At 48.0% G+C, this 9,188-nt stretch overlaps 1 long non-coding RNA gene across 1 annotated transcript; it reads right to left on the reverse strand.

The window, feature by feature from the left end:
• Positions 1 to 405: 405 nt before the first annotated feature.
• On the reverse strand, positions 406 to 2,195 carry LOC123048330 (uncharacterized). Its single transcript, XR_006423268.1, has 3 exons — positions 2,091 to 2,195; positions 1,655 to 1,750; positions 406 to 487 (listed from the first exon to the last, which is right to left on the reverse strand). It is a non-coding gene; the product is annotated as an uncharacterized lncRNA (long non-coding RNA).
• Between the last annotated feature and the right edge of the window lie 6,993 nt (positions 2,196 to 9,188).

Here is a 9,188-nt window from a genome sequence, read left to right on the forward strand (position 1 = left end):
CTGTCCAAGGACAAGAGATAACTCACCTTCAAATCCTTGGTGACGCATAACCTTAGTTCCCGAACTGAACCCTTCTTGCAGATGATCTGCGGTGAACAACCAAAAGCGTGCTTGATAGTATCAATGACATCACTTGATGCATACTATTTACTGTTGGAGATCAAGACATCTCAAATCGCCAGCATTTCCTGCAATTCCAATCCAAATTATAACAATGTAAAAGAGACAAATTTCTATGACACTGTTTAGCAGGAGTTAGTTTCATATAGACTACTATTCGAGTGCTTTTAAGTTTGTTTTCTTCATATGGAAATTAAGCTAATTTGACTAACAATTTTTTCAGGTGCTAATGCCAACAAAAGAAACCAATCATTCTTGCAAGAAAAAACAATAATGCGCTATATACCTAATGAGTCAATGGCACGTTATATTTGAAGTAGAGATTAAGGGCAGTGGTGAAGTATTGCAATTCTTCCTGCATGCTTCTCTGCACAAATGAAACAAACAACGGAGACATGGCAATGGAAATTGGACAATGTTTGTGCACTTGGATTGAAATTAGCAATTCTCTTATAAGAATAATCTAATTCATTAGGTAAAGTGGATTGAAGAAAATTGCCCCACTAAAGGATCTATCTGAGCCATCGGTTGCCAGTCTTCCGCATTTACGCACTGGCAGAATAAAGAAGAACTTGCTCAAAAGATACATGAAAAAACAGGTGCACGCATCATATACATCTCACGCATTAACACAATCATCCGAAGGGTATATATGCGATGCCTAGAGGAGAAGCTTAACGAGCAGGAAAAACGAATAAGAACTACGGCCAGGAAGAATGGTAAAATTCGGACGAACTGATCATCCTCAACTCAGCGATGGCAAGACCATACTCGTATCCCGAAAGCCGTTGGGGAAAGTTATACTCCAAGAGCTCTAGAGGATGTGATTTGTGGAACCATGTTTGTGCGAGGCCATACGTTGGCGAGACTCTAATTAGGTGTGCTTCCTCTTGAGCTGTTCCTGTGCGCTCCTGTCTTGGTTCAGAACATTTGGTTCTCTCATTTGGTCCCTAGTTTCGCTTATGTACATCAACTGAGTGTGTGCTAGGCCAGAGCAATTTGAGGTACTGATGGTAGTTGAGATATAGTATGATATTAGGATCTGTTAGTAGCTCAGAGCGACCAATCTAGAAAGAAAGATAAAGGTCATCTTCATAGACACAGAAATATTATGGTACAACTATTGACGACTCACCCGTAGAGCATAACCAGGTGAGACGATTCATTACAATGAATCCAAAAGCAAAAAAAAGGAACGCAGGTAGCAATCCAGCAATAGTGAAAACTTGCCCCAATCAGGTTCACCGGAGATAGAATACCTCGGTGATGTTGACATGCCATGAGGATACTGGGTTTGTGAGCAGCAACATATGAGATGGTGCTCGCTACTGGAATTGCTACCATGGAGGACGGCATGCCGGCACGAGTGAAGGAGGGTGAGGTGGACTACAACATGCAATTTAACCTGAGAACATGGGTTTCATGCAGCCTCGATGTACTGGACATTAGTAACTGTTTCGTATGAGACATCTACACTAAATTCTGCACATACTCGAATCAAAATGACAGTAAAAAACTGAACAAAGATGTTCACCTGAATGTACAGAACATTGTGGTGCAACATCGCTCATATCAGATGGCTTAGAAGCATCTTTCCTGAGCAAAGGCTCATTGGTTGCAACATCAGAACCTCCAAAGAAGAAAATGGACAATGGGTATATAGGTGAGACAACAATACATTGTTAGTCTCCATATTCAACAAATAGACTGGCAAGTACAGATTCTGGGTAAATATTTTATCCAAAGCAGGACAGGATCAAGTCAAAATCTCAAGCAACAAAATCGAATTCTTATTTAGGATAAGGCTTCCATTAAAAATTTAGGAAACTTGGTAGCTGGATAGAGGAGGTAAAGGAAGTGCACAAAATAGCAGTTTTACTCTGAAGTTACACACAGAAGAGTAAAAAAACGTCACCTATCCCTTTCTGTTAATTAAAACCAGAAAGCATATCAAACACAGTATGCTCTACCTTTTCAAAAAGTAAAAATAAATAATAGATTGAATTATAATGGTCTCGTGCCTCTAGGCTCATCCTTTTTGGGAAACAATGCAAAAAGGTCCAATGGAATCAGACACCCTCCCAAATGTTGTCTCGCATATGGACTGGTTCTGAACCTGCACAACACAAGCATGTTTTTCAGAGCACAAAACACAAGCAAGCACGCCAACAAATCCATGAATATCAGTCTAAAATCAAGTGATGCGATGGCTATATATGTAATTACGTATGCAAATAAAATTTAATGACCACAATCGCTTCTTTATCAAGCACAGTGGACCTAGTAATGCTGATTGCTGAAATCAGTCAGGGACCCGGTTAGCCAAGTTGCCCAAATAAAATCCTAAGATGCCCAATCAACACAATAGAGAGGCTGAGCAAGCAGACAAAGGCATCTTTGCTTACTCACCAAGGCCATTCTGGAGCCCCCATATTTGCTCTGGATCTGCAAACATCAACTAAAAAGTTCAGAATCACGTCATGAAAACGATGGCAAAGCGAAGTTAAACAATGGTACTCGTTGGAGTTTAATCTCCGGCTTACTAGTAGCGAGAAGTCGGCGACTTTGACGAGCAGTAGCCGGGTCTTGTAGTAGTGCGACAGAGCCTTGGCCAGCGACTGCAGGTAAGGCTCTGCAAACGTATGTGAAGCAGTAGTCAGTCAGTCGGCAATGGAGCAGGGGTGGGTAGAAATGGAAAGAGGCCGTGATGGTGGCCAGAAGGAGGACGGACCAGTGTGTCCGGAGAGGAGGATAGTGCGGCTGGCAGAGGAGAGGTTATGTATGTGCTTGGACAAGTTGTCATGCTTCATGCTTCATGCTTCAGGTGCACGAAAGACCGTCTCCCCGCTGCAACATGCATTGATAATACATTAGTCCAATGTTGTGACAACTTAACTGAATTGATCATGACAGAGTTGCATAAATTTCACACCCAACTGAACTGAACGTGCATGGTATGGTGCGTGCGAATCAACCAACCAATTCAGCTTTTCCTTTTCCTTTTGGTAGAAAAAAATGGACACTTACGATAAGAACATTTGATAAAGAAGCTGGAAAGCAGAGTTCAGACTATACCACAGTGATAGACCGACGCACGCAGAGTGGAACCGTCGAACCAAGCAACCAAATCAGAGCCTCGATCAGACACAGGGACGAGCAAACAACAAACCTGAGGTAGCAGTGGAGGTGGTGGAACACGTCCACAGTGACATCGTTGTCGCAGCCATCCACCACCAGCCGCCGCGGCTCCACGTCCACCTCCGCGGGGAGCCCCCCGTCGGAACCGGAAATGCCCTCGGCCGCGTCCGCCGACTTGGCCCACCTCGCCGAGTCGAGCCCGAGCTCCATGCCCATGGTCGACGCAGCAGGCTATCCATGTTGATTGGGGAGCAGGCATGATCACTGAGTTTCTGCCTCATATTGCACCTGACGAGAAACAACTCGTCTATCTCTTCTTTAATACACTGACGATGGAGTCGGGCCACCATGAGCAAGCCATCGGAGGTGGCTTCATCTAAGTCTATCCATCACGGACAACCCCCGATGGCGCGGCGGCCGAAGCCCTCAACGGCGGCGGCGAGCGCGCGGAGGGTGCGGTCCGCTTGCCATGCGCTCCGACTGTTGCAGGAGCCAGTGGACTGTTCCGCCGTCGGTCTCTTCACTAGCCTTTTTTCGAGTCAATTGCACAAAACTACCACATTTGCGGCTAGGTTTGCAGAAAACAACCAAATCACTAATCCGTTGTAAAAATCACTGCTTTTTCACTAAACCTCTTGCAAAAAGCACTGATTATACACTTTGGCTCGTATAAGCGTGTTTATGACAGCTGGGACCAGATCGTCAGAGCTGACTTGACAAAAAAAAGATTTTTCTCCAATCTCTTTACATAGAGACCCCTCGATCAAAAAGAAAAAACCCAATCAAATCCCGCCGTCTCTCTCTCTGGATGGAATGCACGGGGAGCCAGAGGCGGCCGCCAGGAGCTCGTCCTTGAAGCCACAATGGCGCCCTTTGCCTGTCGTCTGTCGGGATGTTGTGGCCGCTCGGCGCCGTGGATGGGGCCTAACCTCCATGCGCTCCGGCTCCCGACGCCGACGGCTCTGCCCGTCTCCGGTGCCTCTTCCAGGCCCGCAGGAGAGCCCCGCCGCCCTGTGCGCACGCGCCATCTAGCCTCGCGCCGCTCCGCCCGGGGTTCCCCGCAGCTCGCTGCCGCCAGTTCGCCGGTGCACTGGGCACCACCACCTCCCCCTCTCCCTCTCCAACTCGCTGTCTCTCTCCCTTCTCCAGCACTACCGCCTGCCACCGCGCCAGGGCCTCGCCGGCCGGCGACAAGACCTTCACGTCCGTGCCCGCGCCGGGGAGACGCCGCCCACCCTATGGGACACCCTCCCTGCAAGTAGAGCCGACGAGTGGACGGTGCCAGAGGAAGAGGTCCACAAATCGACGGCGGCCAGAGCTGGGCCACCATGGCGTCATCCTCGCCAGAGGAGGAGGAGTGGCTGCAGCACCTCCCCTCGACGGATCCCGTCGCAACCGAGCTCAAAAGAGACGGATCTGAGCGGGCGGACGAGGCCAACATCGGGAGGAGCTGATTGCGTTTGTTTTCAGATTTCAGGGGTGTGTGTGTCAATTTTTTGCCAAGTTAGCTCTGATGATCTGGTCCCATCTGTCATAAACACGCTTAGACGAGCCAAAATAGATGATCAGTGCTTTTTGCAAAAGGATTAGTGAAAAAACAGTGATTTTTGCAACGGATTAGCGACTTCGTGGTTTTCCGCAAACCTAGCCGCAAATGTGGTAGTTTTATGCAATTGACTCCCTTTTTTCACATCGTCGCAGCACCTCAGATTACGTGCACATGCACTAAGGGCATGCTCGAAGGGGCGTGTGTAGCTCCATCACCCAACAGGCGCACACACACATGAGGGAGTCGTGTACTTCAGGAAACTCGTTCATATCTAAGAATAAACTTTCTTGTTATAAGTCTCGTACAAAAATATGTCAAACAAATGCCCCCCGTCGAGTCGAGCTTGACTGTGGAGCAAGTCGAGCTTGACCCGACGCATGTCTTCTTCGACGGTAAACTGGACGCAACTCCTGTAGCCGCCGTCCTTTTTCTGTATATACGTAACGGGACCCGGCTCGACAAATATACTTGGCCGCGGATCACCGTTCGTATGGCATATACCCAGGAAATACTCTCTCGGCTCTTGGTGGATGATTCTGCCAGTGCCGAAGAGAGAGAAGGACGAGAAAGAGAGAGAAAAAAAACCAGAGAGATACCTTGTTGGGCCATGTTGCCGCTGTGGCGCCTGGCAACAAAGTAGACTCGGGTCTTCCTCGGTGCGCAGCGAAACACCATGTTGCACGCTGAAGATTTTATCAGACAAATCGGGACCGTTTAGCTGCACGGTGCAAGCCGACGAGACTGAATGGTTTCACAGCTTCGCGCTGGCCGCACCTGCCAAAGGCAAAGCCAAAGGAGTGGTTGAGATATCTTGTTGGGTCGTATTGCTACCATGACGCTTGTCAACAAAGTTTCCTCACATCATCCTTAGTCCGCGATGAAACACCATGCCGCGTGCTGAAGGTTTTATCAGACCAGTCGGGACCGTTTAGCTACACGGTGCCAGCCGACAAGACTGAAGGGTTTCGCAGCTTCGCACTGGCCGCACTGGCACGCTACATTTTTCCCACAATTAAGCTCGGCGTGGCCATGTAGACGAGACATTAGAACGCCATCGATGTCTCGCCCTATCGCCGAGTGTGATAGGCCGGTGCAGAGGCCGACCTGGTGTGGCGATGACAGCGTTGTGCAAGCCCGATGTCGCCGCCGAAGATGTTTGAGGGCATAGCATTGCCCCCGATGATGTTGTTGTAGAGTCGCCGTAATACCGACAACCGAGGGGCGGGGCCACCTTTAATGCCAACATCATGGCTTGAAGCTTAGCGGTGCTGTAGTTGACGATGCTTACGGCTTGTGGTGCTGAAGACGACGTCATGCGGGGATGATGTCGTCAACGCGAATGATCGAGGGCCTAGAGTCGCCCCCGGTGTTGTCGTCGTTGTGGAAGCGACGAAGTGTTAACACTGAGGGGCGGTGCCGCACTCGATGTTAGCGACATAGGGTGAAGTAGTGTGGTTGCCAACATGTTGGCGACACGGCATGGCACCATGCGAGGATGCCATTCGGCAATGGGGACCTCGCCCCCCGGCCCTCCCGCCGTGGGCATCGTAGAGGTTGTCGATGAAGCGGACATTTGAAGGGCGGTAATGCCCCTTGACGCTCGTGGTGATGTCGAGCGAAAGGTGCATCGCTAGCACACCTACATGTGGGCATCGTCTCTCATCCTCATAAAAAACTTAGTCGCTCCTGCACAAAGTTAGAGGAAACAAGCGACTGGAAAGACCAAATGAAAACCAACTCACGAAGAGGAAGGGAGAAAAGAAGTTTTTTTTCTGCTTAAAATGTTGGCCTTTACGCTTGTCACTAACTATGAGTGTGACGTCGGAAAAGGCTGCGGAAGGACTTAGTCATTGGGAATCATCGAAAAGCCATGACGATCGCAACTCAATAACTTATTGCCTTCTGCGTTTGTTTGTGTGTGAATATGTGTGTATCACGATGACATGATTGCAATGCTTCCGAGAGGCAGCAGGAATCGTTCCCTAGCCCATCATGGCAACGAGTAACCCCACAGCTCAACCATTCTCCCTTCCGGGCCTCAAGAACCCAGAAACTTGGGTAAGATGTATTTAGGGTATGTGGTTTTGGGACAAACGGCTGAAGAACGCATGTTCATGCCTTTGTTGAGGGGTGGTGGATGACTTCCTCCCGCCTTCTTTCCAGTGGTTCCCTTACTGCTTGCATGTCAGGACTTGCTTCTGGAATCTTGAGGTTTGCTTCATGGACGGCCTTGGTGGCCGCGAACTTTCGAGGACCGTCTCCCCTTGGAGAGAATAGCTTCATGGGCGGCCTTGGTGGCCGTGAACTTTCGAGGATCATCTCCCCTTGGAGAGAATAGCTTCATGGGCGGCCTTGGTGGTCGCGGACTTCTAGGGATCGTCTCCCCTTGGAAGGATTGCTTCATTGATGGCCTTGGTGGCCGTGGGCTTCATAAGATTGTTTCATCTTTCAGGCGCGTTTGCACTCGCTTGGAGGTTTGCTTCATGTTTCTTCGAGGACCACCTTGAGAACTTGGAAGGCAGTCATCCACCTATGTGGACTAAAACCCTCAGGCATTTTATTTGGAGCTTTGCTGGCACGCCCCAGGGTTGTCAAGCGGCTACGCACCTAACCCAACTTGTGTTGGATCGGTGATGTCTACTACACAACCTTCTTTTTGTAGACGTTGTTGGGCCTCTAAGTGCAGAGGTTTGTAGGACAGTAGCAAATTTCCCTCAAGTGGATGACCTAAGGTTTATCAATCCGTGGGAGGCGTAGGATGAAGATGGTCTCTCTCAAGCAACCCTGCAACCAAATAACAAAGAGTCTCTTGTGTCCCCAACACACCCAATACAATGGTAAATTGTATAGGTGCACTAGTTCGGCGAAGAGATGGTGATACAAGTGCAATATGGATAGTAGATAAAGGTTAATCTGAATTTATAAAAACAGCAAGGTAAATAATAATAAAAGTGAGCACGAACGGTATTGCAATGCTTGGAAACAAGCCCTAGGGTTCATACTTTCACTAGTGCAAGTTCTCTCAACAATAATAACATAACTAGATCATATAACTATCCCTCAACATGCAAGAAAGAGTCACTCCAAAGTCACTAATAGCGGAGAACAAATGAAGAGATTATTGGAGGGTACGAAACCACCTCAAAGTTATTCTTTCCAATCAATCCATTGGGCTATATAAGTGTCACAAACAGCCCTAGAGTTCGTAGTAAAATAACACCTTAAGACACACATCAACCAAAACCCTAATGTCACCTAGATACTCCAATGTCACCACAAGTATCCGTGGGTATGATTATACGATATGCATCACACAATCTCAGATTCATCTATTCAAACCAACATAAAGTACTTCAAAGAGTGCCCCAAAGTTTCTACCGGAGAGTCAAGACAAAAATGTCTGCCAACCCCTATGCATAAGTTCACAAGGTCACTGAACCCGCAAGTTGATCATCAAAACATACATCGAGTAGATCACGTGAATATCCCATTGTCACCACAGATAAGCACATGCAAGACATACATCAAGTGTTCTCAAATCCTTAAAGACTCAATCCGATAAGATAACTTCAAAGGGAAAACTCAATCCATTACAAGAGAGTAGAGGGGGGGGGGGAAACATCATAAGACCCAACTATAATAGCAAAGCTCGCGATACATCAAGATCGTGCCGAATCAAGAACACGAGAGAGAGAGAGATCAAACACATAGCTACTGGTACATACCCTCAGCCCCGAGGGTGAACTACTCCCTCCTCGTCATGGAGAGCGCCGGGATGATGAAGATGACCACCGGTGAGGGATCCCCCCTCCGGCAGGGTGCCGGAACAGGGTCCCGATTGGTTTTTGGTGGCTACAGAGGCTTGCGGCGGCGGAACTCCCGATCTAGGTTTCTTTCTGGGGGTTTCTGTATTTATAGGAATTTTTGGCATCAGTCTCACGTCAGGGGGGTCTCTGAGTCGTCCACGACACAGGGGGACGCGCCTAGGGGGGTAGGGCGCGCCCTCCACCCTCGTGGATGGCTCGGGACTCTTCTGGCCCAACTCTTTTACTCCAGGGGATTCTTTTGGTCCAAAAAAAATCATCAAAAATTGGCACGTCAATTGGACTCCGTTTGGTATCCCTTTTCTGTAAAACTCAAAAACAAGGAAAAAAACAGAAAATGGCACTGGGCTCTAGGTTAATAGGTTAGTCCCAAAAATCATATGAAATATCATATAAATGCATATAAAACATCCAAGATAGATAATATAATAGCATGGAACTATCAAAAATTATAGATACGTTGGAGACGTATCAGCATCCCCAAGCTTAATTCCTGCTCGTCCTCGAGTAGGTAAATGATAAAAACGGAAATTTTGATGTGGAATGCTATCAAGTGC

This window comes from Triticum aestivum, chromosome 2D (genome assembly GCF_018294505.1).
Source record: "Triticum aestivum cultivar Chinese Spring chromosome 2D, IWGSC CS RefSeq v2.1, whole genome shotgun sequence".
NCBI classification, from domain to species: Eukaryota; Viridiplantae; Streptophyta; class Magnoliopsida; order Poales; family Poaceae; genus Triticum; species Triticum aestivum.